Consider the following 26404-nt stretch of genomic DNA (forward strand, 5'->3'; position numbering starts at 1 on the left):
ATTTACTTATGTCTTGACTTGAACATGTATTCAGATTCTAGAAGTAATCGCATAAATTTATCAAAACATTCGAATTTCAAAAACAGTTGTCTGTTATTTAGAAAATAGAATCATTTTGCTATTTTCCAGAATAAAACAAATATACTACATTTTTCAACAGCAATACTTACTGACAGTCAACGATCGATTTAAGGCAATACCAGTTATAATCTTAGAAATATATTACTGCAACTGCTTTATCATAAACAGGCAATATTTATTTAATATCATGTTCCTCATTCTAACCGATGATGTTACTAACTCTAAACGCGACACAGGTAACCCGTTACTGACACTCATCGAAGTCTTGCGGCTAAACATTACTTATATCCGAGTGAAATGTACCAGCAAGTCTGTGACTGAATATCAGATTTTGTTCAAAGTATGTACATATGTACTAGTATTTTTTTATCCGTTTCTTTTATTATCATTTGACGGTTTCCCCAAGATATCTTACTAGCAATATGTACGGGTAGCCGCGGAGTTGGCTTATACTATTGCATGCGCACACCTTAATTATTATTAAGTCTGTAAAACGATTCTTTTGAAGCACAGGACGAACTAAGAACCTGAAGTAAGCATGTAATCGTAGGTTATTAGATTTGTATCTAGGTATATGCACGCGTTCTGCAGCGGAAATAGAGAAATATTGCGCGAAAAGGCATTGAGTACATACGTTTTTGGTTCTTAAGGTTTGCTTTTTATATTTTTATACACGAGCATTTTTGTGTTTTACATGTCATGCCTTTCTGTTTCCATAACGTGTGTAAGAGATTCACCTGGAGGGGATTACTTTTATTTACACTGTCCCGTGTCTTTGGAACACGGTAGGGGTAAGAGTGAGGTTGGGTGCGCACCATAAACCGGTTTAAGCTCCCCAGTGGTGTTTTTGCCACTGCCCGTTCCAAGGCGGTCCCCCACTGTGTTCCATTGTTTGTTCGTGTTGTCCTTATTCATTATATCAATGATAAAAAAGTTGTTCTTTAACCCAAGTGGAACTGAAAATGTCCTAGTTAAAAACTTAAAAACATGACGAATCCATGAAACTGACGTCACAATTGACGACACGCACCCAAAATAAAACTAAAACGTCGTTTATTTATAGGTTATTGACTTTGCATGTGGATATAATGCACTTGTTCTGCAGCAGTAATATTGCGCAACCTTAGGAGCGAAAGAACGAGTGCATATACCTACATACAAAGTTGATAACGTTTTTATTACATACCTACTATCAAGTAATTACTTTATGTCTAAATTTTCTTTCTGGTACGAAAACAGGAAAAAAAAGGGAAAAGAATTTCTCCGAAAATCTAATAAACAAATCAAGCTGACGCGTATTCATATTTCCACAAGTTGAAACGTCAAATAGATGTCGCAACGTGCGCGTGGACGTCATGGACATCACGCGATTCTTTCCATTTAAACGTTTAGAAAACATTACTCTCCGATATGAAAGCGTTGTCCGCAATAACATATGTACAGTTTAATATATGAGAGAGTGTGCCTTTGAGTAATAATGGCCCTGCCAAGGTGATAATAGCTCGAGGGTATTATTTGTTTTTAGGGCCTTTTATCACTCAAAGACAACGTTCTCCCATCTATTTACCTGTTTATTACACGTGTATATAATCGTTTAATAAGAGTTTAACGTGCAGTTTTCATTTGTTCAAGCATTTACTGGGGTTTTTCAGTTTCTATACCATTTGGATAAGGGGCTACATGTTGTATAAAATCAAATGCCTTGATAGTTGTACTTTCTTACATAAAGCATAATTTAGGGTTGAAAAGAAAATCATATCATAAAGAATTGCTATGAAGTTAATATACGACTGGGTTGTGCTTTCTTGCCATAATGGCACGTCTAGTGTTATAATCACACAAGGGCTTTATTTCGAGGACTATTATTAAACTAGGTGTGCCATTGCGGCTAGAAGGCACAACCAGCCGTTTATTGACTTTTTTATCATATACGTTCACTTCATATTTATTTTGGTATTTTCATTTTATATATTTTCCAAACACCCAAAAGAATTATTTGTTTGCTTTTTTTATCAACAATGCCATCAATATTTGACAATCGATCTGATTCAGCGACCTTTCGATCGCCATAAATAATGTTGCTTCATTTACGTCAACATCAAAACGCGCTGACGTTCTGGTTACCCGGGGCCGTTATGGTTATGGCGCCAGAGGCGCACTGCGCCATTATGGATACATAAACAGAAGCCGTAATGACCGTTTTAAACGGCTTTTTTTTACTATTTATAGTAACATATATAATAAGGAAAAATATTGCACGATCGTAGTCCATTGAAACTCAATTGAAATAATTTTAGATACGTAATAAGGAAAAATACACGGATGGCCTTTCCGTCGACATTACAAATGCCTGCAAAACCCATCTGGCATTACCCATGCGATGGTTCTCGTGCTGGTTATGACAACTTGTGCTGCTTTGATATTATATGGTATTGTATATGTGAACTTAGACATTATCATGTACTTGAGACCTTCTCTTCGTCCTATTTACATGTAGTATTTTTGTCGGTCTGAAATACGTTCATTAAAAAGATAAAAACTAAAGTTGAACTTTGTTATTGTGCTTCACTTGAATGTAATGACGTCACTTCGGCTTACGGACGTTCATTTCCCGCGCTGTGGGTGCATGCTCTGCCATAAGAATGAGTACTGCAAATGAAGTGTTTCTAATGCTTTTAAATTTCTGTTGTTATTTGTAAAATACGGCATGCAACAAAATGATCTGTCTGAATGAAACGGTAGTTTTTATGCGATATGCAAGAAAAATCCACTTATGTGTTTACGAACTCGACAGAAATATTCGTCCTGAGGGCACTTGCGCCTGGTCCTTTGGATCATGGAGTCCATTCAACACATATATATTAGAGTTCCCCTTAAGCCGGTGCTAGGGGGCGTAAGCGGTGTTGCACATTTCATTACCTCTCATGAACAGACTCAATCAAACCCAGTCTGCTATTATTCTTCTTGGTTGCATTCTTTGCTTCCAAAGTATCTTTTTACAGATTTTATTAAATATCACAACAGCAATCTTTAAGTGCCGTTGTGGCGGCGGCTGTAAAAAGTCTCCCCGTACTTAGATTCAATATTGTTATATTTTTGGTCCTTGGGATCATGGAGTCCATTCAACACATATATAATAGAGTTCCGCTTAAGCCGGTGCTAGGGGTCGTGAGAGGTGTTGCACATTTCATTACCTCTCATGAACAGACTCAATCAAACGAGTCTGCTATTATTCTTCTGTGGTTGCATTCTTTGCTTCCAAAGGATCTTTTTACAGATTTTATTATATGGTTACGAGTTATGACGTCTCAGGTTCCTAAAACATTTGCACGACGTAATAATAATTATTATATGCGGATAAAATGAGCAATACGCCTGCACATGGTGTCGAAAACATTTGTTACGAAATAGCTAATTTATGTGGAAAGTTCTTGGAGTAATGCTTTACTATCCTAATTTCTATACAGTATTGATTACCGGCGTACGCATGTACGTACTATCTAATAAGTGTAATTTTCTACAAGTTCAAATGGTAATTATGATGCTGAGACTTTGCAACACTGTATGTGAGACGTTGTCACATAATGTATGTTATCGTTGCGGCCTTGCAACATTTATGTAGCTTACATAAGTGTATTTGTAACTAGTTCGTTGTATCTTGCAAAATGCTACAAATAGCTAATATATCTTCTACACATCAAACTTATCTTTTCAGTTATGAAAACGTAAAATATATGCTTAATTACACATAATAAGTGAATTTACAAAGTCATTCGAAGCGATACCTTAGCTTCATCGTTGATGTATGTCACATGATATCGATGAGACTTGACTTACGTTGGAACGTAGTTCTCCCGGAGTGATTATGTGTAAGATAAAACCTTCCTTTCTACATGATTGAAATTTACAACTACCTCTTGTTTTTAAAAGTACACATACAACTATAAAAGTCCGGCTTAACAAGGTAAGTATGTGCAATAATGTCATGCACACCTAACAATCTGGGTAACATTTATGCTCATCTGACCCAAGCTTCAATGTTGTGCACTCCTAACAATCTGAATAACATTTATGCTCATCTGACCCAAGCTTCAATGTTGTGCACTCCTAACAATCTGGATATCATTTATGCTCATCTGACCCAGCTTAAATGTCATGCACTCCAAACAATCTGGGTAAAATTTATCCTCATCTGACCCAAGCTTCAATGTTGTGCACTCCTAACAATCTGGATAACATTTATGCTCATCTGACCCAGCTTAAATGTCATGCACTCCAAACAATCTGGGTAAAATTTATGCTCATCTGACCCAAGCTTCAATGTTGTGCACTCCTAACAATCTGGATAACATTTATGCTCATCTGACCCAAGCTTAAATGTCATGTACTCCAAACAATCTGGGTAAAATTTATGCTCATCTGACCCAAGCTTCAATGTTGTGCACTCCTAACAATCTGGATAACATTTATGCTCATCTGACCCAAGCTTCAATGTTGTGCACTCCTAACAATCTGGATAACATTTATGCTCATCTGACCCAGCTTAAATGTCATGCACTCCAAACAATCTGGGTAAAATTTATGCTCATCTGACCCAATCTTCAATGTTGTGCACTCCTAACAATCTGGGTAACATTTATGCTCATCTGACCCAAGCTTCAATGTTGTGCACTCCTAACAATCTGGATATCATTTATGCTCATCTGACCCAGCTTAAATGTCATGCACTCCAAACAATCTGGGTAAAATTTATGCTCATCTGACCCAAGCTTCAATGTTGTGCACTCCTAACAATCTGGATAACATTTATGCTCATCTGACCCAGCTTAAATGTCATGCACTCCAAACAATCTGGGTAAAATTTATGCTCATCTGACCCAAGCTTCAATGTTGTGCACTCCTAACAATCTGGATAACATTTATGCTCATCTGACCCAGCTTATATGTCATGTACTCCAAACAATCTGGGTAAAATTTATGCTCATCTGACCCAAGCTTCAATGTTGTGCACTCCTAACAATCTGGATAACATTTATGCTCATCTGACCCAAGCTTCAATGTTGTGCACTCCTAACAATCTGGATAACATTTATGCTCATCTGACCCAGCTTAAATGTCATGCACTCCAAACAATCTGGGTAAAATTTATGCTCATCTGACCCAAGCTTCAATGTTGTGCACTCCTAACAATCTGGATAACATTTATGCTCATCTGACCCAGCTTAAATGTCATGCACTCCAAACAATCTGGGTAAAATTTATGCTCATCTGACCCAAGCTTCAATGCTGTGCACTCCTAACAATCTGGGTAAAATTTATGCTCATCTGACCCAGCTTTAATGTCATGCACACCTAACAATCTGGGTAAAATTTATGCTCATCTGACCAAAGCTTCAATGTAGTGCACTCCAAACAATCTGGGAAACATTTATGCTCATCTGACCCAGCTTAAATGACATACACTCCAAACAATCTGGGAAATATTTATGCTCATCTGACCCAGCTTAAATGTCATGCACTCCAAACAATCTGGGTAACATTTATGCTCATCTGACCCAAGCTTCAATGTTGTGCACTCCTAACAATCTGGGTAACATTTATGCTAATCTGACCCAGCTTCAATGTTGTACACTCCTAACAATCTGGGTAAAATATATGCTCATCTGACCCAAGCTTCAATGTTGTGCACTCCTAACAATCTGGGTAAAATTTATGCTCATCTGACCCAAGCTTCAATGTTGTACACTCCTAACAATCTGGGTAAAATTTATGCTCATCTGACCCAAGCTTCAATGTTGTGCACTCCTAACAATCTGGGTAACATTTATGCTCATCTGACCCGGCTTAAATGTCATGCACTCCAAACAATCTGAGTAAAATTTATGCTCATCTGACCCAAGCTTCAATGTTGTGCACTCCTAACAATCTGGGTACATTTATGCTCATCTGACCCAAGCTTAAATGTTATGCACTCCAAACAATCTGGGTAACATTTATGCTCATCTGACCCAAGCTTCAATGTTGTGCACTCCAAACAATCTGGGTAACATTTATACTCATCTGACCCTGCTTTAATGTTATGCACTCCAAACAATCTGGGTAACATTTATGCTAATCTGACCCAGCTTCAATGTTGTGCACTCCTAACAATCTGGGTAACATTTATGCTCATCTGACCCAGCTTAAATGTTATGCACTCCAAACAATATGGGTAACATTTATGCTTATCTGACCCAAGCTTCAATGTTGTGCACTCCAAACAATCTGGGTAACATTTATGCTAATCTGACCCAAGCTTCAATGCTGTGCACTCCTAACAATCTGGGTAACATTTGTGCTAATCTGACCCAAGCTTCAATGTTGTGCACTCCTAACAATCTGGGTAACATTTATGCTCATCTGACCCAGCTTAAATGTTATGGACTCCGAACAATCTGAGTAACATTTATGCTTATCTGACCCAGCTTCAATGCTGTGCACTCCTAACATTCTGGGTAACATTTATGCTCATCTGACCCAAGCTTCAATGTTGTGCACTCCTAACAATCTGGGTAACATTTATGCTCATCTGACCCAGCTTAAATGTCATGCACTCCAAACAATCTGGGTAACATTTATGCTCATCTGACCCAAGCTTCAATGTTGTGCACTCCAAACAATCTGGGTAACATTTATACTCATCTGACCCTGCTTTAATGTTATGCACTCCAAACAATCTGGGTAACATTTATGCTAATCTGACCCAGCTTCAATGTTGTGCACTCCTAACAATCTGGGTAACATTTATGCTCATCTGACCCAGCTTAAATGTTATGCACTCCAAACAATATGAGTAACATTTATGCTTATCTGACGCAAGCTTCAATGTTGTGCACTCCAAACAATCTGGGTAACATTTATGCTAATCTGACCCAAGCTTCAATGTTGTGCACTCCTAACAATCTGGGTAACATTTATGCTCATCTGACCCAGCTTAAATGTTATGGACTCCGAACAATCTGAGTAACATTTATGCTTATCTGACCCAGCTTCAATGTTGTGCACTCCAAACAATCTGGGTAACATTTGTGCTAATCTGACCCAAGCTTCAATGTTGTGCACTCCTAACAATCTGGGTAACATTTATGCTCATCTGACCCAGCTTAAATGTTATGGACTCCGAACAATCTGAGTAACATTTATGCTTATCTGACCCAGCTTCAATGCTGTGCACTCCTAACATTCTGGGTAACGTTTGCTCATCTGACCCAAGCTTCAATGTTATGCACTCCAAACAATCTGGGTAACATTTGTGCTAATCTGACCCAAGCTTCAATGTTGTGCACTCCTAACAATCTGGGTAACATTTATGCTCATCTGACCCAGCTTAAATGTTATGGACTCCGAACAATCTGAGTAACATTTATGCTTATCTGACCCAGCTTCAATGCTGTGCACTCCTAACATTCTGGGTAACATTTGCTCATCTGACCCAAGCTTCAATGTTGTGCACTCCTAACAATCTGGGAAACATTTATGCTCACCTGACCCAGCTTAAATGTTATGCATCCCAAACAATCTGGGTAACATTTATGCTAATCTGACCCAGCTTTAATGTTGTGCACTACTTACAATCTGGGTAACATTTATGCTCATCTGACCCAGCTTAAATGTTATGCACTCAACAACCTGGGTAACATTTATGCTCCTCTGACCCAGCTTAAATGTTATGCACTCCCAACAATCTGGGTAACATTTGCACTCATCTGACCCAGCTTCAATGTTATGAGCACCTTACAATCTGGGTAACATTTACACTCATCTGACCAAGCTTCAATGTTATGCACTCCTAACAATCTGGGTAAAACAATTTACTCATATATGATCCAGCTTTGAACTCTGGTCAGTTGTTAACTAATTTAGAAACCTTGTTGGAACCTAGTTTCCATCATACAAGGTATATCAGACTTTCAATGTACATAAATTATGTCTGGTCAAACACATGAAAACGTAAGACAATTTGGCAAATGACATCCAAACAACTTTGTTCATGCAGCAGTAGATTGGATATTAAATGTATTATTTACTCACAACATAACACAGATTAATACTGGACTGAGAATATTTTCACTTAAAAACTGCCTTGTTTATGAATAATGAAAAAATGCAAAAACAAAGTCCCTTTAACAAAATCTCCAGTAAGGCACTTCTGATACCACTTCTTTCATGGGTATAAGTTGCACTTAAATCATTCATTGATATAAAGTCATCTGGGAAATGAAGTAAGTTCAATACAGTCTAGACTACTGCCTGGTTTCCTTCCCATTAACAAAGTGCAGTCCTATTTTTATTGAAAAACTGTCTACAGGATTGGGAAACAAAAATTCCTCTGAATTTCCAAGACACAATGTCAGATAATAATCCTAATCAGCTCTGCTTCTACATACAAAACAACAACAAAAATCAATGGAAACTCTAAAGAAGAGGGCAATGGAAGCCCTGTATTGCCAACTTTCCCCTAGATAAACAAGTTTAAAATTTGAAACAGATGTCATAATGATAATGACAAACATTCTGACATTGTGTGATGTAGATCCAGGTAGAAAATGTGACTTCTAAAGTGTTGGCACTGTTTTTCTATTGCCTAACTTTGCGACCTATAATTTTCCATCAGACCCTCGTTTCTAACAGAATTACATTTCATAGAAAAAATACATTCTGACCAAGTTTCATGAAGATCAGAAATGAACTAGAAAATGCTTTTGTAAAAATGCGCATGTCTCCCCCAATGCAAAGTCCTATAGGCAAGAAGTTAATAGGGGTCAGGAGCGAAAGTCAAAGAGACACTGATGGTTGGCTGCAATAGGGATCATCTACTTGGCATGTCCAGTCATCCTGTTAAATTTCAACACTCTTGGCCTAGTTGTTCTCAAGTCACTGTTCAGGCTCCTGTGACCTTGACCTTTGATCAAGTGACCTCAAAATAAGTAGGGGTCATCTACTCTGCATGTCCAATCATCCTATTAAGTTTCAACATTGTAGGTCAAGTGGTTCTCAAGTTATTTCCAAAAAAATGATTTTACATGAACAGGCCACTGTGACCTTGACCTTTAATAGACTGACCCCAAAATCAATAGGGGTCATCTACTCTGCATGTCCAATCATCCTATGAAGTTTCAACATTCTGGGTCAAGTGGTTCTCAAGTTATTGATATGAACTGGTTATCAATGTTCAGGCCTCTGTGACCTTGACCTTTAACAAAGTGACCCAAAAAACATAAGGGGTCATTTACTCTGCATGGCCAATCATCCTATGAAGTTTCAACATTCTGGGTCAAAAGGTTCTCAAGTTATTGATTGGAAATGGTTTTCCATGTTCAGGCCCCTGTGGCCTTGACCTTTAACAGAGTCACCCTAAAATCGTTAGGGGTCATCTACTCTGCATGACCAATCATCCTATGAAGTTTCATCATTCTGGGTCAAGTGGTTCTCAAGTTACTGACAGGAAATGGTTTTCAATGTTCAGGCCCCTGTGACCTTGACCTTTCACAGAGTGACCCCAAAATTGTTAGGGGTCATCTACTCTGCATGAGCAATCATCCTATTAAGTTTCAACATTCTGGGTCAAGTGGTTCTCAAGTTACTGACCAGAAATGGTTTTCAATGTTCAGGCCCCTGTGACCTTGACCTTTAATGGAGTGACCCCAAAATCAATAGGGGTCATCTACTTTGCATGTACAATCATCCTATGAAGTTTCAACATTCTGGGTTAAGTGGTTCTCTAGTTATTGATCGGAAATTATTTTCCATGTTCAGGCCCCTGTGACCTTGACCTTTGATGGAGTGACCCCAAAATCAATAGGGGTCATCTACTCTTCATTATCAATCATCCTATGAAGTTTCAACATTCTGGGTCAAGTGGTTCTCTAGTTATTGATCGGAAATGGTTTTCAATGTTCAGGCCCCTGTGACCTTGACCTTTGACGGAGTGACCCCAAAATCAATAGGGGTCATCTACTCTTCATGACCAATTATCCTATGAAGTTTCAACATTCTGGGTCAAGTGGTTCTCTAGTTATTGATCGGAAATGGTTTTCAATGTTCAGGCCCCTGTGACCTTGACCTTTGACGGAGTGACCCCAAAATCAATAGGGGTCATCTACTCTTCATGGCCAATCATCCTAATAAGTTTCAACATTCTGGGTCAAGTGGTTCTCTAGTTATTGATCGGAAATGGTTTTCAATGTTCAGGCCCCTGTGACCTTGACCTTTGACGGAGTGACCCCAAAATCAATAGGGGTCGTCTACTACAGCAGCCCTACAACCCTATGAAGTTTGAAGGTTCTAGGTCAAATGGTTCTCCAGTTATTGCTCGGAAATGAAGTGTGACGTACGGACGGACGGACGGACGTACAGACAGGGCAAAAACAATATGTCTCCTGGGGGAGACATAAATATGGCCACAGGCATGTCACAAAATTTTTCTATGAAATAACCTAGACCAAGTTTCATGAAGATCAGGCATAAAATATGGCCTATGGAGTGTTACATAGGTTTTTCCAGGATTTGCCCAAGTGACCAAATGTTAGAGATCTAACATGACCTATTTTCAAAACATACCTATATTTCATACAGACTAACTAGAAAATGTGGCATCTAGAGTATTAACAACATTCTTCTATGATTTGACCTTGCGACCTAGTTTTGATAGCAGATGACTCCATTTCAAATAGATCTGACAGATATTCATTCTGACAAAAGTTCATGAAGATCAGGTAGAAAATGTGGCCTCTGGAAAAATCAAGTATTAAAGAAGTTGGCTGTTTCTATTCACTAGCTTTACATTAATATGCATTTGATACATAATGAGATATTTCCACTTGAAGTAAGTACAGGATTTGATGAGATTTTGACACAATGTTGAAAAGTCTAAGGGGGCCCCGTCACAGCACCTATATGTGCAAAACAGCATTAAACACTTTTCTGTTGCTTTTAGATGTATGGCCGCTGCAGATATTGCAGACGTTAATGAATCTTTCAACATGACAAGTCCTGATAAAAAGTTTCATCACAGACATGCTGTTAAATGTTTGTTTACACTGACACAATTTTAGTCAAATAGCGATGTTCCAACTTTTTGATGGTTAAAAGAGAACCCATATGCCCCTTCAGACTTTATTTCAGGTACAGACAGGCACTTGGGTAAAAGAACTGACCTTCATAAGCCAGCTGATTGCTTTCTCACATGAGGACACAAGCAAGACTCTAACAGAAGTTGAGAACAAGTAATTTGAAGTGAGCAACGTTGGTCACGGAGGCCCTGTCTTAATGACATCCTTCAGGCCTGAAACAAGTTCTATTCTCTTTTCATGCCTCCTGTCCATGACACTTGACAAGAGGTCATAGAACCTGAAATGCTCCCCTTGATGCATTCAGTAACTGCACAAGGAACAGAAATTTTGTGGTCACTTTGCACTGGACATTTGACGTACTGACCTCAAATCAATAAATATGGGTCATTTACCAGTCATAAGTAACCTCCATATCAAGTGATCTTAGACCAAAGCATTCTCTACTTATTTTGCAAAAGAAAGTTCTACTGTTATGGGTCAATGTGACCTTGACCTTTGACATACTAACCTCAAAATCAATAGGGGTCATCTGTTGGTCATGATCAACCTCTATGAAGTTTCGTGATCCTAGGCCCAAGAGTTCTAAAGTTATCTTCCGGAACTTGTTCAACTGTTCCGGGTCACTGTGACCTTGACCTTTGACCTACTGACCTCAAACCAACAGGGATCATACTGGTTATGACCAACCTCCCTATCAACTTTCATGACCCTAGGCCCAAGCGTTTTTGTGTTATCATCCGGAAACTGATTAGTCTATGGACTGACCGACATACCGACAGACAGTCCGACGTTTGCAAAACAATATACGGTTATACCCCTTCTTCGAACAAGGGCATAAAAATGAATGCAGGTGTATCAGGGATTGTTAATCTACCTTTAAAAGCAGTAAAATGTTTGCCTATCTTTCAACCTTTCATCCATCATGAGATAATACTTGTCAAACATTGTAACATCTTCTCCTGCATTATGACTCACTAGTTAATACACATACCTCTCAAGTGTATCTTTCACAGTAAACAAATATCACAGAAGGCTTGTATCACATCTCGTCACCATAGTAACAGATCAACAAACTGTCATCTGGGTAACATTTTTATTTCCTGGAAGGAAAAAGTAACAACAATTTAAATAGCTGTCTAGAACGTTTTATTAGTAACATCTTCCACAGATGTTCCTGAAAAAAAAATCCTGAAAACATGTGCAAAGAAAACCCGGCTCTAAATTGACTTAATTAGAGTTAACATAGCCATTAATGCCAAACATACTTCCAAAACGGCTTTGCATACTTTACCAATAAAAGTGTGCATCAGATGTAGTATATCAGTTACTGTGATATCATTAATATCATAGGACTAATTTTCGTGGATTTCGCGGTTGAGCCAATCTATGAAATTCAATCCCAACGAACAAATAAAATTCCCATTCACTTTATGTTCAAAAGTTGTAATCCACAAATTCATATCCCCATGAAATTGCAGTTTTGACCAAAACCACGAAATTTCATGTCCACGAAATTTGATGATTTCACAGTATATACCTATGCTGAAAATATATGTACCTATGCTGAACATAATTAATTATGCACCTCTGTCATTTTCTGAGAAAGACTAAAAATTGGAACAACATTTTGTAGGAAACATGATTACAGAATATCAGTTAAATGTTTTATTTTCAACTCCTGGCTACGTCCTTGTATTTACTGCATAACAATTAATTAATTTCTATCAGTTTACTACTCACAATCAGTGGCAACAGCTGTTTCAAAACAACAAAAATATATAGTCAATAGCTTTTAATCTCCCTCCAATTAGTTGCACATAAAATCATTCAAGGCTAATGGTTAATTTTAACTTTAAATACTTGAAACTTATAATGATTTTTAGCAATGTTTCAAAATTGATTTTTCCAATTTAAGTTCATCATGGCAGTATATGACCATTTTGTGTCGATTTGTTGTAAAATCCAACTCACTCTCTCACTGAAACCAATGGCCAAAATACTGAAAAGTAACACTAATTAAAAATTGAGAAAAACTGAATGCTGTACTTTCCAACAGAAATCAGATTCTCTTAATCAATATTTGCAAAATGAGTCACAAGATGTAATGAGAAATCACTTCCATTATAATGTTTCCTAAAGTCATAGTAGTGTGCATGTTTTTTTATTAAAAGTGAAAGCACATCATAAATTAATAGTCATTAAGTTCATACTACCGTATCTTAATCAGATTGTATGTTTACATCCAATATTTGCCTGTACTGTACAACATGTCATGGCTTAAAATATCCAGATAATCTCAAATTAGTCATACATTCCTACATGAAACTACTCCATAGATTACATAACAGTATTAATTAACGTTACATTCTTAAACATGCTTCATTACTGTTCATGTATATTAAATGTAGAATATGAATGTAAATTTTACAACCTTGTATTATACCGTATTTTCCCGTATTAACGCCCCCGGGGGCGTTACATTTTCCAAAGAGGGGGCGTTCATTGGAGGTAAAAAAATAAAAAATGAAAATTTTTACAAAACTTAAAAACATCGTTCAAACTAGCTGTAAAGTGTTTCTGTGTTGTTTAATCCCCCCAAAACGTAATTATTTGGCATCCAATTTAATGCAGTGTGTCTGTTATGAATTTAAATACAGTACCTCGTGTATTCCATGTCTGGCTTTTTGACACGCTCGCGACATTACACATTACGTCATGACCCAAACAGCTGTGTACTCCGATACCATTTTCCTTAGTACATGCGGGTAGCTAATAGCACAATACACAATGTCAATTGTTTGACACGCTGCTGTGCCTGCTTTTAAATTAAAAGTTCTTAAAACTGCCGAAGAAAAGGGTAAACACATTGCCACAAGTTTGTTTAAAGTCGGCAGGAAACGCGTGCGCGAGTGGTAAAATGTATTTACCGTTTAATTTTCTGTTTGATGATTGGAGGCATACCGTTCTTAGTACAAATGTTTTGGACTTACGGTTCATGTACTGTTTAAAAGTGTTTTTAAGATTTAATACATTGGACTTTAGTACTGTAAATTACTTATTACATGGACTTATAAAAATGAGGTAGGTGATTTTTTTCCCGTTCTTGTTGACTTTTTTCCCTCCAAAATGGGTGGGGGGCGTTAATTAGAAGGGGTGCCTTAATTCGGGAAAATACGGTAATATCTATTTAAATACTGCAATGGAGAAATGTGTGGACTGCAAAATAAATTGCTTAAGATTAATTGCCATTCTAGAATGCCCTCTTGTGAACTTTCTTTTTTAATGTGACTCTTTTTTTTTTTAATTGCTGAAGAAAAGGTATTCAATTCTTTGTACATAATACTGCATGCTAGTAAATTTCTCTATTCATGCTTATAAGGGATGGCAATCACATGTAAAAATAGTTTCAGACGAGTTAGCAACAATGGTAAATAACACAGAAATTATCCTGAAGTCCATAGAAATCTGTTACCAAGGCTCGTCCCAAAACCATTTTTTGTGTGACCAACATCCCTAAGTGTGCTACTGTGCAAGAGTAAAATGCAGATTATCACAATTGACAAACTGTTTGGTACAGCGAAATCATTAATTTTTGCAGGTGACTCATTTACATGGACTTTGTGGTTGATTAAACCCTACAAATAAACAGAATTACCATTCATTTATCTTTAAAAGTTGAAAAACACAAAGTCATTTATAATATACTAGACCTCCACAAAATAACTGTTTGGTCAAAATGCCCCGGAAATTAACATGATTTCACCTCTGTATTTTCTAACTCCAGCAACATTTTTCCATTATGTAAATCAGAAATGTGAGATAAATTCCATTAAGTAACACTAACCACTATCAAATATGTTTTGTCCTGAACAATGTAATTATTTTGGATATGTTTGTAAGACTATCATTTACAGGAGTCATTGACTTCCTAAACAGCTGTCAAATTGTACAATAGTTAGGTGTATAATTAATGAGCATAGACAAGACATTGGACAACCTCTCCCTATTACACTTGGATGATGGTGTGAAATTGGTAGTGTTTTATCTCCCCTGCTCAAGTTAACTTTACAATTTTGGAATGTAGAGGATGTATACCAACCCTAACTATTTTCAACTGTGCAGCAGTTACTACAAATAATATGGTTTAATTAATATGCAATTCATGTTTTGTCATTTTTTAACTCTTAAACAATGTGTTTCAACTTCCACACATGAATAAGACGCGCAGAATGAATGACTGTAAACATAACGTCTTTGTCAAAATGTCACAGACAGCATCTACCCCGCCCTTGGGATCAAACAAGCAACCCAAGGAGCCCAGACTGAGAGTCCTGTGCTACCAAATAGTCAACTATAAATATAATATGAAATGACTCTAGTTATAAATCACAATGCAGAAAACAATCAACATTTAAAATTCATATTTTTTTTCTCCTTTCTTTAAAAAGAGTTATCTATGAAAGATAAAGTGTAGAATTTCTGCAAAGGATCATTCATAACATAATCATAAATGTATTATCTTGATTAAAATGTCAAAAATTGCATTAACTTGTCATTACAAGGTTTTGCCTCAGTAAATGCCGACAACTGAATTAGACAGATCCTATATTACAGACTAACCTTATATAAAAGTATCTCCTAATATACTCTTGTCACACAGTACTAAAAGAATCTTAAGTCCTTCAATTTTACAACATTCCAATCTAGGACATTTTAATAACTCTGCACCAACCTGATCTAATCTTTAAAACTATCTGGAAGGTAATACACCATAAGGAAAAGATTTTTCATTCAAACACTTTATCAATTATATTACATATAGTATTACACAAAGTTTCATTTCTCACTTAAGTACCAAATTTACTATCAATTAAATGAACCATTAAAGCTACAGATTCAATAGGACTTGTAAAAACCTGTGTAATAAACCCATTTAAGTGTATTCCAGTAGTGCTAAAAATGAGGCCTTAAATCTCAGTTACAACCCAAATGTTACACTCCAGCTGAAACAGTTCACAGATGTTCAAAATATTGCAATAAAGTATCACTAAATTTGAATTAATTTTGCCGTAAATTGTGCAAGTATTAATCCAAACTGTTGAACAGCTTCAGGATCAAAAATCCAAACTTTTTTTCATGGACTGCAAAAGTAAACCAAACTGTTGACTACACAGCAGCAATAAGCTAAACTCTGTTACAGTATCAAAGAATGAATGTGCAATAATCCTATTAACTGTTTCACAGACTGAAGAAGGAATAACCCAAGCTCAGTACATGTATCAAACAGTGTAGGAGCCATGAACTGTCAATATCCCAAACAGTTTTACCTAAAGTCAAGTCACTGTTTCACAGACTGCACTATATGAAACAGTGCCAGAGTTTTAAGTATTGCAGACACTGTTTCATACAGTCCAGGAGCTATAGTCCACACTTTCACAGATTGTAGGTGCAATAATATCACAACTGTTTCAGACTGAAGGAGCAACAGCCTAAACTCAGCTGCTGTTTAAAAGAATTCAATTGAAAAAAATAGAAACTGTATCAACTGTTTCACAGGATGTAGAAGAATTTTATCCAAACTGTTTTACAGGATGCAGAAGAATTTTATCCAAACTGTTTCACAGGATATAGAAGAACTTTATCCAAACTGTTTTATAGGATGTAGAAGCATTTTATCCAAACTGTTTTACAGGATGCAGAAGAATTTCATCCAAACTGTTTCACAGGATGTAGAAGCATTTTATCCAAACTGTTTCACAGGATGCAGAAGAATTTCATCCAAACTGTTTCACAGGATGTAGAGGAATTTTATCCAAACTGTTTCACAGGATGTAGAAGCATTTTATCCAAACTGTCACAGGATGCAGAAGAATTTCATCCAAACTGTTTCACAGGATGCAGAAGAATTTCATCCAAACTGTTTCACAGGATGTAGAGGAATTTTATCCAAACTGTTTCACAGGATGCAGAGGCATTTTATCAAAATTGTTTTACAGGATGCAGAAGAATTTTATCCAAACTGTTTTACAGGATGCAGAAGCATTTTATCCAAACTGTTTAACAGAATGTAGAAGAATTTTATTAGAACTGTTTCTCAGGATGTAGAAGAATTTTATCCAAACTGTTTCATAGTATGTAGAAGCATTTTATCCAAACTGTTTCACATGATTTTATCCAAACTGTTTCACATGATGTAGAAGAACTTTATCCAAACTGTTTCACAATATGCAGAGGTATTTTATCAAAATGGTTTTACAGGGTGTAGAAGCATTTTATCCAAACTGTTTTATAGGATGTAGAAGAATTTTATCCAAACTGTTTCACAGGATGCAGAAGAACTTTATCCAAACTGTTTTAACAGGATGTAGAAGAATTTTATCCAAACTGTTTCACAGGAAGTAGAAGAATTTTATCCAAACTGTTTCACAGGATGTAGAAGCATTTTATCCAAACTGTTTCACAGGATGTAGAAGAATTTTATCCAAACTGTTTTATAGGATGTAGAAGCATTTTATCCAAACTGTTTCAGGGATGTAGAATAATTTTATCCAAACTGTTTTATAGGATGCAGAAGCATTTTATCCAAACTGTTTCACAGGATGCAGAAACATTTTATCCAAACAACTGTTTTACAGGATGCAGAAGCATTTTATCCAAACTGTTTCACAGGATGTAGAGGCATTTTGTCCAAACTGTTTCACAGGATGCAGAAGCATTTTATCCAAACTGTTTTATAGGATGTAGAAGAATTTTATCCAAACTGTTTCACAGGATGCAGAAGCATTTTATCCAAACAAATGTTCTACAGGATCCGATGCAGAAGCATTTTATCCAAACTGTTTCACAGGATGCAGAAGCATTTTATCCAAACTGTTTCACAGGATGCAGAAGCATTTTATCCAAACAACTGTTTCATAGGAGGTAGAAGCATTTTATCCAAACTGTTTCACAGGATGCAGAGGCATTTTGTCCAAACTGTTTCACAGGATGCAAAAGCATTTTATCCAAATTGCTTTATAGGATGCAGAAGCATTTTACCCAAACTGTTTTACAGGATGCAGAAGCATTTTATCCAAACAACTGTTTTACAGGACATAGAAGAACATACCTAAACACATGCTGTGGAAGCATTTTATCCAAACTGTGTTAAAAGTAATCCGAAATGTTTCAAAAGAGTAATCCAATTTATTTCACAAGAATTGTTTAAACAGATTGTAACAGAAAATACAGCTAAGTGATTATAGTAAAACTAAAGCAGGGTTTAGGAGGACCACTGACTAAAAAATATCAGCCTTATAGTTTAGCCAAGAGCCAGGTGTAGGTGTTTCAGGCAAAAGTACACCATGCATACATAATACTGACCATTCATTCTTACTAGAAAAATATCCATTTTATATGACTCACCAATGGATTACTCAATGATTAAAGACAAGGGAGGCAAATCCTGTATCCAAACAATTAATCAATCACAGGTTTATGGCAAAGTATATAAGCCACACTCCACACAAACCATCACAGAATATCCAGCAAGTTCCTGTAAGCTAATTATCTGGACATACATCCAAAAATCAATCTTGAATGATCAGTAGAATGCCCACCAAAAAGACAGATGTGCCAATCTGATGAATTATATATTGAACTTAATTCCAGTATTTCATTACATTACACAGAATCTAGTTCAGAAAAGAAAGAACATACAATATATTTTTCTCCTGACAAAATCTCAAGGGCCAAGCAAACTAAAACTTATTGTTTCTCAGTACCCTTAAGTGACCATTTAATGCAATTATAAACGTTTGTGCTTTTTCACCTTTCAGGTAAAACTTTATGCAAAATATGGTGAATTTCTGGTTTAAGTACCACAACATGCATGTTGCAAAGATAATTGATTTTACAAAATATTTCATCCAATGCCTAGACAAAACATAAACCAGATATCTAAATATTTTTGTCTGAACTAAGATGACTTGTAGGTAAGTAATAGGGTATATCTCTGTACATCTGTCTGAGCTTGAATCCTTGCCAAATTGTTTCATCATTATAGCTGTCAGTCAATATTATTACTTTGCATACTGTTATGGAGGGAGGCTGTCTCTTGTTTTGAGACCCAGAAGGCTTACATTGCTCATCTTCTTACTTTTTGTATGACATGTATATGAAATTTCATGAAATATTTATAGTACCACAGTAAGTGCTAAATTTGCTTCATCATTTTTCACTATGTATTTTAAGACACTGTTTTAAACCATAGCGAGAAACAGTCAACAAAATACATTAACTCTACCCCTTGATGATACTTTTAGCCAAATCCATCAAAGTTAATCAAGATTTTAGGTTAACTGGTATTCTATCCCATAATTTTTTTCCAAAAGGTCTTACCATGTGATATTTCTTCAGAAAAGGGATGTGCTTAATTTATCAACAAAATATAACACACATTTAAATCAAGTCAAATACGGATGGCATTTTTTCAATGCGTACCAGTACCCACTGGTCCAGTTTCAATTCATTTTTTGCAAATATGCTCCCCATCAGTACCAGTATGGTGGTATATGCAATAACCATACTCTAACAAAAATGGGAAACTATCAGCACTAAAAATATTGAAAGTTGAGGGAAGCATCAGGGCTTGTAATTGGTTAAAACTTTTAACCAATGGAACACTAGTAACATATATCAATTATCAGTTTGATCGATCATGTGTACATCTATGTTTATGTATATTCTATAATCTACTGAAAACAGATATTTAAATTTTTTATATCTGCTACAGAAAAAACACATCATCTGCTACTGAAAGCAAAACAAAAATGTAGTTTTTGCTGCCAAAGTTTTGCCCCCAATTGCCAAAAAAATGTTTCACCCCAAACTTTAGAAATTCCACTCACAAAGGCCCACTCAATGTTTTTCAGACATTCTAGCCAAATCTCTTTGCACATGATTATTTTTTAACTATTTTCTTCTGCAACCAATGTAAACTTGTAACAATTTTTTATTTTTTAAATTTAATTTGAGGATCTGACCCTATTCTATAAATGCAATATTTCCCTCCTCCCCATTCCCTCAATTTAATTTGAGGATCTGACCCTATTCTATAAATGCAATATTTCCCTCCTCCCCATTCCCTCACAACTAGTACTACTCATAAACAAACACAAAATAATACCTGCAATGAAGAATTAAAATCTTTAGACTACTGAAGTCTGCATCATTCTGTGAGGCTTTAATCAGACTGCAATCTATTGATTTGAGCAGGGCACCAGAAAAAAACAGATACTGCCAACTCCTGTGACATTCCACTCTCATTGGAGACACAATGTCTAACAGCATTTTACTTGTACTCCAAATTATGTACAATGTAAAGATGAAGATGAGTCATAGGCCTGAGATTCTTCTGTCATTTGCTGGCAAATAAGATTGATTCCAAATATCAAGTACTGAAACTGAAAATTTCATGAATACTTTTTCTTAAATCTCAACTTTAATTCTTAACCATGTTCTGAGTGAAATGTTAGTAAGGTGGACCTACAGAGGTTTCTTTAAAGCTACTTTCCACAGAACAAACAAATTTCGTAACAGAAAATTATTGTTTCAAATAATTTTGTTTGTTTTCAGTACTGAAGCAGTGAAATTGTTTAAAATTGGCATACTTTCAAAGATTTCTATGGAAAATACCACAAATCAATCAACTGCCATCCATGACACTTATGCAGTTATAAAAATAGCACAGTCAACCTTGGTGCATGTGCAGATGTAAACAACGTCAACGTCGGCCGGTAAGAAACCGAGACAGAAACTACAGTACGTCCAAGATGAAAAGTTCCAATGGACACCCATCACCGCAACACTAGAGCAGCGTGTTCATTGTAAATTGACCACCCAGCTGGGTGTTTCCACCGCAAATTGCGGAGATCAGCGTGTCCGGAACACGGTGGACACGGACACGATGGTTCTGGGTGTTCATTCGCGGCGATTCACCGTGTCCGTTTCGCAAACCATAAACAAACATACGTGCATTTTCTTGTATTTTTTTTTAAGTAGTTATCGTTGTTATTCAGTAGCTCAATAGATTTTCGAGGGAATAATAATAATAGCACCACTGATAAAATTGCCTTTTATAAATAAGATATAGATAACTTACGCAAATATCAATTCGGATGTACGTACGCATCGAGAGAAGACTATGTACATGTATATAGGGCAGTTTTAAGTTAACATGTATACTTAGGCATTAAGTGTTCACTCAATGAGTTTGTGCATTTAATATGTCAGAATTAATGTCTAGCTAAATCAATGCCTTTGTTTTGCTCGTTTGTTTGTTGTTTTTTTTTTTAATTTATTTTTCAGGAAAATATCAAACATGAACGAGATCTGTAACTATATTTCAGTTATTTTCATACTGCATGTTGTTGATGATCAGTTTGTTTAATTTATAGTTAAATGTTGCAACATTTTTACACATTTTAAATCTTATGTTACAATTTGCATGAGATTGTTTTTGTTTTTTGATAAGTTATTGAAAATTTAATTGTAGTTGTAGTTTCTGTCTAATCTATAGTTATTGTTCTACTTCCACTTACGTAGCTAAATTTTTTTAAATTACTTGGACTAGATCTATTCTAACTATGTTAACTTTAATAAAAATTTGAGCCCTTAAGGAGTTTTAGAAATGTATGTACAATGTTTACTTACTATAGTATGTGAAAATATCTTTGACAAGATCGTGTTTGATCTATAAGTAAAATTCTGTTATAATTATTTTTTCAACTTCCCGGTATGTTAGATACAGCTTTTTGTTACTTCATTTGTAAGTAATGTCAAATAATTACTGTATGCAAAATATTTCAGGTACAGTATAATGTACAGTTCTCAACACGGCGATTACAAAGTCATCGGTATCTCAAATTAAGATACATATACATATTGTATGTGCCTTTATAGAATAAATTTAGATTTTTGATATGTTTTCTTGTTCTCATTATCGTTTTAAGTTACTGTATCTTGTAATTTTGAATTCTTAGAACTACTACTTGTGGGCGCTTTTGTTGACTGTTTGCGTATTTATTTTGTATGGGAAAAAGATTCTTTGGTCATACGGACAGGGGCATGAAGATGTGTTTTTTAAGGTTTTAAGTTTAAGGTGAAATTCATTATGTGTCATACGAGGGTCAAGGTCATTTATATATAGATCAGTTTGTAGGTCTTGCCAGGACTGCCAAGTGTGAGTATGAACTAAATCAGCTTTTAATGTTGGCTGTAGGCAATCTGGTTTAACAACTGGATAAAGGTCAAGGTCATCTATTTATAGGTCACTTTGTAGGCCTTGTCATAAGGTTTGTTGAGCGGGAGTAATAACTATGAACTAAACTGGGTTATTTATGACAGATGTAAGACCAAAAATGTTGCTTAAATCAAACTTTTAAGTTTGCAGGTGCAAGTCATGCTGTCAAGGTCATTTATATATTGGTCAGTTTGTAGGTCTTGCCACAAAGTTTGTTAAGTGTGAGTATGAACTAAATTGTGTCATTACTGTGGACTGTAGGACCAAAAATCTTATTTATAAGAAGCGCATAAAAAATAAAAATCAGCAATTACAAAGTCCTTAACAAAATGGAATTTAGATTTGCATAGTCAGAAACTGTAAATAAAGATATAAATGCTTCCAATTGCATGGAAGGTAACTTCAAACAAATTCTTCTTCTGAACCAAAGCTTCATGGTGGATTGTCACCAAACTTCACTTGTCAGATGCAACCTAGCATCAAGTATGTTCATATGGTTCTGCCTTGCTGCATCTAGGAGCCACATCAGCCTTACTCATTTGGCTTATAGGGATGACTTATTTTACGATCTGCTATTTTATAGTTGTCATCCCTCTAAGCCTTACCCCTATCTGCATTTTACTGTTAGGAAAACGAAGACATTAAAAAATCCAAAAAAGTCATAATATACAGGTCAGACTTACTTGCTTCAATAAAATAAACATTAATATTCATGTAGAAATTTCAAGGCAGTGGCTAGAGAACCGGAATCGGTTCCCTAGACAGCGAACTTTTTCGTCTGGAACCGGTTCTCTAGCCAAACTACCGTGCATAGGCTAGGGAACCGTATTTTATTTCTATGCATAAAACTGCCATAATTCACTTTGTTTCTTCTGGTAAGTATCATGCATGTTATTATCTTAATTAATTTTACCATATCAGCAAGCAATGTACTTGCATTTTAAAATACCTGCGTTTACTGTGTTTCCAAAAGTGCACTCGCCGCATACTGTCCGCCATATTGGAATGAATTAATGCGAAAATCGGAGCAAGCCAAAATAAATTTGAAATTTAAACTTATAAGGTACAATATAATAAAGAAACAATTAAAACGAATTAAGTATTTTCTGTTAATTAGTATTGATCACATGTGTGTGTTTTTCTTTATTTGCTTATCACTTGCACACTTTAATCCAATTAAAAAAAAGCTGATCAATGCACCTGAAATGCTGCGGTGTTACAAACCAGTATAGGAGAGATCGCCGCGACGTCACGCGTTAACACCTGTTTATCTGGTGGTTGGCAAAACAAATGTTTTTAACACCATTTGCGTAATGAATCAGAATTTTTAATTTTTAATAACTTTTTTGCTCATTTATGGATTTTAAAAATTCAAAAAGATTTGAAATACTAACAATCTTCATATTTTTGTATCCAAATATCTTTTTTCAATGAATAACCATTTTAAATGACATATAATTTTAAAAGCGGCGTAGTGATTTTCACAGCCTTTAGTAAAACAGTGTAAGTTAAGCGTTCATAATTAATCCATTTTATTTCGAAATAACAATTAAAAGTAATCAATAAATTGCTTGTTTTACAACCTTTCCATTGATCAAAAAATTATTTATGTAATTTGTGTTTTAAGAAAGTTTAGACCGTTAGAAAAGCATCACTGTTTACAAAAAACATGGATGATCGGCTTCTGCCCAACCGATCACTGTCTTATCAGTTCTGAAAATAGAAAATACACCGGATTTGTATAGAAACACGATCTCTCCTATTAAAGTGATAAAATAATCCGCTGGAAAATTTAATGACAATATTACATTTAAATAATTTAAACATAGTACATGTTTAAAGCAAATAACATTTAAAAACGGCAAAGTAATTTCACGCATTCATTCGTACTAGTTTATATCATTCCAATATGACGGACACGGTATGCGGCGAGTACACTTTCTGGGGACAAAATAAATGCAGATAAATGCAAGGGCATGGTAAAACTAATTAAGATAATGATATGCATGATACTTACTATTTAAAAGAAAGTGAATTCTGGCAGTTTTATGCATAGAAATAAAATTCCAGTTCCCTAGCCTATATGCATGGTACTTTGGCTAGAGAACCAGTTCCAGACGAATAAGTTCGCTGTCTAGGGAACCGATTCCAGTTCTCTAGCCACTGCAAAACTTCAAATGGGTAGAATTTGTCTCATTATTTTAAATAAGAGACTTAAATCTTTGAAAATATGATGCAATTGGTGCGAGGAGATATCTACACCGACACTGGTTTCAATAAACGGCAGACTGCCGATGACTGCTGACACCAAATTCCATAAACAAAACACAAAATATACATTCATAAAATGTCAGCGAGGCAAGTTTATGCTTTAATGTCAACATATATCATTATCAGAACTGTAATCATTACTAGATAATCAGGCTGGTAACATTGCCCGATCGGGCTTATGACACAAAAAGTAATATTTCTTGACAAATAATGAAGATATTTCTTTCAAACTTGGTCCATTTATTAAGCATTACATATAATGCTTATCAAGATAGAAATAACTTTGTTGCCTTCAGTTTAGTTAGAATTACTTCCCTTTTTCAGATTTTTATGATGCATAATTTTTGAAGTCCAAAAATATTATGTTTTAATGCAATGTTTAAAACAGACAAGGGTTCAATGGCTTTCTAGTGCTCCAAACTTGTGCGCCAATATCTTTATTCTATATATTTAGGGTTAATACTTTTTTTCTAGTGCAGATGTATGAGCAATTTTTTTAGGACTAACATTTCTCTATAATGTTGTAAGTGAAAGCAGAGTAAAATGCTTACATTCATGTACTAGCGCAATAATTTAGAGCATTAGAAAGCCATTTAACCCTTTTTTGTTTTAAACTTAGCATTAGAACATTGTTTTTTTGGACTTCAATGATTATGCATCATAAGAATCTGAAAAGGGGAAATAATTCTACCAAAACTGAAGGCAACCAAGTTATTTTTATTCTAATTTGTATCATTTGTTATGCTTAACAAATGGACCAAGTATGGAAGAAATATCTTCATTATTTTTCAAGAAATATTACTTTTTGTGTCATAAGCCCGATCGGGCAATGTTACCAGCCTGATAATCATTATAAATACTTTGTACTTGTACCAGAAAACATTCCCAAGGAACTTCATTGGGGATTTCCTAACAGAAATATGCAGAAAATGTTTGGATGCGACAGAGACAGTCAAAATCCTATTAATATTATATTATTTGGACTAGGAGCCACATTAGTCAATTGAGGGTTATGCACAGAAGTAATAAGACCTAACCATCAGACCACCAAACGTGTTGCCACTACCTTACCCCTATCTACCAAAGTAACTTAATACCATGTCACTAAATGTGAAATGAGTCAACATGATTTTCATGCAACACCAGTTTTTTTATGGAAAACAGCCCTCCCCACCCACTTTTTAACAATGCAATTACTAAATCGGTAACACTTGTTCTGGTCAGTTGTAAACGGAAAATTTCTACAACAACAGCTACATGTTGAAAGTGAACATTTTTCTTAGCACAACGCAAAACTTACATATTAGGAAGGTATATATCGTCAACTCCCCGCAATTCGCGACTATCATCGATTCGCGGCCATCTTTAATTTCACGTGATCTCCAAAGTAATCGTTGTTTGCACAGGTGCCCGTCCAGTCTTGGTGCCCATATGGGAGCCGCCCCGTAAAAAAAAAAAAAAAAAAAAATTAAAAACACTGTTTTAAGCCTAAAACGAAAAAAAAATTTTTTGAAAAAATTTTTTTCCCTATATATACTGATATGGAAAAGGTGCATGTGTTGCCGTAACGCTATGGAGGTTTACTAGGACACGCTGTGGAACAACCAAAATGTCCAGTTCAGTACCAATGCAAGCTTCCCTGCTGCAATTTACACATCAT

At 35.6% G+C, this 26404-nt stretch overlaps 1 protein-coding gene across 9 annotated transcripts in view; it reads right to left on the reverse strand.

Annotated features, from left to right (window-relative positions):
* LOC123535133 (CAP-Gly domain-containing linker protein 1-like) overlaps window positions 1-26065 on the reverse strand; it is a 105230-nt gene extending 79165 nt beyond the window's left edge. For 8 of the 9 annotated variants that reach the window (XM_053519844.1, XM_053519840.1, XM_053519842.1 and 5 more), the window contains exons 1-2: window positions 26045-26065; window positions 12184-12292 (exon numbers count right to left, since the gene is read on the reverse strand). The gene's annotated coding sequence lies outside the window, so the exon portion shown is untranslated. Of the gene's footprint in view, window positions 1-12183; window positions 12293-18596; window positions 18616-26044 lie in introns of those variants that run through there. The other variant, XM_053519838.1, reaches the window with a different exon arrangement.
* Window positions 26066-26404: the final 339 nt, after the last annotated feature.

Source organism: Mercenaria mercenaria, chromosome 12 (genome assembly GCF_021730395.1).
Source record: "Mercenaria mercenaria strain notata chromosome 12, MADL_Memer_1, whole genome shotgun sequence".
Classification (NCBI taxonomy): Eukaryota; Metazoa; Mollusca; class Bivalvia; order Venerida; family Veneridae; genus Mercenaria; species Mercenaria mercenaria.